Consider the following 3,869-nt stretch of genomic DNA (forward strand, 5'->3'; position numbering starts at 1 on the left):
ACCTAAATGTCATGCGCCAAATGGACAGCGAAGCTACTTATGCAACAACTTCCTATCTTATACAAACCCTATTCACAGAAATATATGCACCTCTAAACTAACCCTAGTGACTCATTTAAAATGATATGTAAAACAGCAGTGTACAGGACCTAATGTGCCACTTTGCAGTACATATCTTGGTTGTGCCTATTTTGTCTTTTATCCTGTTTCAGTGTGCCTCCTCTCTATATAGATTTTCCGCTGCATTAATTCAGGAACAATGGAAGCCTCCAAGTGGTAACATTGAAGTGTCAATATGTGCACAAAATTCACTTGGCCCTGATGAATTCAGAAGAAAAGATCACATGATCATTGGTTTCCTAGCTGATTACTATACTACTACTACAAAAACGTTGAGAGTTATCCTGTTATGGGTCAAGTTAAAGCTGGATGCTTCGGTAAAAACGATTACAATCAAAAACAGGAGTTTCAAAAATAAATATGGATAAAAATAATGAATTTTTTTGTGACAAATGGTAGTGTTCTCGTAACTTGAAGTGGCGGTTTAGTATTTATAGCTCTTATAGGATATGCTTGGAACAACAGTAAAGAGTAACGCACAAACACTAACTCATTTCGGTTAGGAATGTATCCTTTCATGGTATGCAGGTTATTAAGAACGCATGATCAACACTCGTTTTGGAGGTGCTTACACTTAGCGAAACAGAAATGACAAAGAATTCATCTCTATACTAACGAATCATTTCCCTTATACTAAATTTCACCAAAATGAGGTTTATCGAGCATGTATCTGAAGCATCTTTGGACCCACAATAATCTCATCGTCTTCAAGATTCCTGAAAGAAAAAGTAAATAAACAAACCAATGTCAGAACAAATAGTTATACATCTTCTACTCTTTAACACATCGCAACCTTTACCTACTTAACTACAGCCGAATTCCAAGCTTTTGTTGGATACAGTATAACTGGAATGCTTGCCTCAGCTTATATCCATGAAAATCCGTACATTAAGCTTGGACACGCCTATTTAAAATTTGATGACAACAGTTATAGTAGTGGATTATATATAACATACTACGTGCACGTACGGTAAAGAAATGGTGTGTACACTCGCTCGGAACATTAAGTTAAGAACAATTTGGTTTTGGTCTTATCAGTCTTCCATATGCCGCTGTATTTTTAACTTTTAAATTGGTGCAACACCTAAGGAGTAATAGATGTGGATTTCCATATGCACTATCAAATTTCCATACAACATGAAGCAGTACCATTACCATAACTCAAAGGAATATATTGGAGAAAATGTGCACAAGAGCTTCCAAAAGGAATAAAAGGATAAGTAGAAAACGGAAAAAGAAAACAATCAATCAAGTAATACGGAGTAATACTTATAGCATTTACAAACACTAAAATACTTAAAAATAAGTTGAGAAAATGATTTAATTTTGTAATACATAAACTCTCATCCTTGAAGAAAAAAATAAAGGATTACAGTTTGCATATTTACTTCCATGGCCCGTGCACATTGAGCTCTTTCCTAAAGAACTTATGTCCTTTTCCCAACAAAGCAAACAGATAGAGTATGAAATGCGCTTCACCTCTACTCATGTACTAACGGACCCTAAAGAATAACATCAAATCAAGGGGATTTAATGCACAATTGTACATATTGTGATTCAATTACTGAAAAAGTCCAATAGTTATAACTTAAGAAACTCGATTGCTTACTATTTAACAAAATACAAAAGTTTATAAATAATTGTTGCATTAAGTTTTACCAAGTGATGAAAAGAGGTGATCATCCAAGCTGAAAACCCCTAAATAATTCTTATGAAAACCTCCATTGATACTCACACATCAAACAGTCAAGGCAAAAAAATAATAAAAAAAATGATCTCACTCCACAGAAACAATGTAAAAATAAATCACCTTTATAATACACTTTAAGTTCCCGTAGCACTCCTGTATTTTTCATATCCATGTAATGCCGCCTGCAGTATGAAGAGGAGAAAATTGAAGGCGACCAAAAAAAAACAAAAAAGGTTAAATCAGGAGTTGGGATTTCGAGTAAATCTTTTATACATTTGTTCATAAGTATTCTTCACCCACGCATAATCCAGGGGACTATTATGACCAAACAATTATTTTTTTAGGTAAGTATACAACTGTGGTCCTCTTTCATTTTTCGCAATCTGTATGGGAAGTAAAATATTTAAAACAATGCATAGAAAAGAAGAATGATGCGGAACAAAATCACATATACCAAGTCTGCAAGACAAATTAACAACCCTACAGTTACGAAGTTAACAGCTACAGGATATAAACTTATATAGACATTCAAGAGAGAAAACCTCAGGACAGAATCTACATACTTACAATTAGTCACCCCCAACACAGTCATCATCCTATTTCCTTCACCATTTGCCAGATGAGGTGATGTATTCCATGTTGCTTCTCCTGGCAATTATATCACTGCCTGCTGGTACATCTAAATTTGTATACTTATTGTATAGTCGTGTAGATGTCTGTAGTCTATTCCTTATTAAATACGTCTCTTTTGTGACTGTGACATCCTCGAACACTACCGTACGATCCAACCTGTATAGAATCATAGCAAAGAACTATAGATATATTGATACAACACATTTGTGCTACGTCCACGCACAATAATAACAGGTAATACGAAACTAATAAATTTGGCAGAAGCCAGATTTACACAATGAAACTTTTCTATGGATATTAAACAGAAATACCTATAATCCAACACACATTTTTGTATAGGGTGGTGAACATGTTCTTTTAGTATTACCAGAGATATAATTACTGCCACCAAATGCCGGGGAGGAAACATGAAAAGGCGCAAGCCTAAGAGATGTATGTACAAATAATGTTTCATCCAATTACCATGGCATCCTTGCCAAGCTCATTCTTATATATGCAAGGGATGTTCATATCAGTTTAAGATCTTAATGCTACATTAAAAAAAAACCCTAATTGGCAAACTTTTGAAGATTGATAAAATAATAAAAAAAACAGAGAGGAGGGAGTTACATTATATGGTTTTGGTGCACATTGAGGATCAAACCCTAATTTCTGATTGGTTTGGTTGGATACCCATCTACAAAATAAAATAAAAAAGAAAAGAAAAAGAGAAGTAAGCCCATCTGTGAACTGTAAGTTCGTAAAAATCGTACCTGATAGGAAGGTGAATAGTTTTTGTACCTGTTAACAAATCAGTAAAACAATGGGAAAAATCACAAAACACTGCTGAACGAAGAAAAAGAGAGATTGGAAGAGGACAGGGAGAGGGAAAGCCGTAAGAGAGATTTTGAGTGTGAAATTAGATTTTCCGGAAAGGTACTCACACACACACTGCACGTGTAGCCAAAATAACCAAAAATAAGATGGAAACCCTCGATTCCATCAGGTGGAGAGGCCGAAGAGAGAAGGAGACAGTTAGGTTTTAAGCAGTTCTATACATTAGGTCTTTATCACACCCATTTCGTTGCGTGAAACTAACACCAAAAATAACGGAAATCCTTGATTCTTATTGGCTGGGGGTCAGAAGCTCTAAAATTCAAGCTTTTGACCTAACTTTCGATATAAGACCAGCAATTTTGTACTCAAATTATATATACAATAATAATATTATTGAGTCTCATCGCGGGAAGAGCCCGGTAGATTAGAGATATGTAAGATTGTTGCCGTAAATCAAAAATCACTTTAGTGCCGCTAAATATGATGTTAAATCATTTTAGTGGAGGCAATCGACCTTCTTTGTCCACCTTATGTACTCACGATGGAAAAGAGAAAAAAGGAAATGAAAAACATATGGACCCGTACATACCCATTGACGTTATGCATTTGT

General features: G+C 34.9%; 1 long non-coding RNA gene across 2 annotated transcripts; it reads right to left on the reverse strand.

Moving 5' to 3' along the window:
- Window positions 1-520: 520 nt before the first annotated feature.
- Window positions 521-3,406, reverse strand: LOC113317015. Of its 2 annotated transcripts, XR_003343178.1 has the most exons (6): window positions 3,224-3,406; window positions 3,053-3,119; window positions 2,378-2,599; window positions 2,084-2,193; window positions 1,931-1,992; window positions 521-836 (listed from the first exon to the last, which is right to left on the reverse strand). It is a non-coding gene; the product is annotated as an uncharacterized LOC113317015 (long non-coding RNA). The 2 variants fall into 2 exon arrangements; XR_003343177.1 differs by lacking the exon at window positions 2,084-2,193.
- Between the last annotated feature and the right edge of the window lie 463 nt (window positions 3,407-3,869).

This window comes from Papaver somniferum, chromosome 10, assembly GCF_003573695.1.
Source record: "Papaver somniferum cultivar HN1 chromosome 10, ASM357369v1, whole genome shotgun sequence".
Taxonomy (NCBI): domain Eukaryota; kingdom Viridiplantae; phylum Streptophyta; class Magnoliopsida; order Ranunculales; family Papaveraceae; genus Papaver; species Papaver somniferum.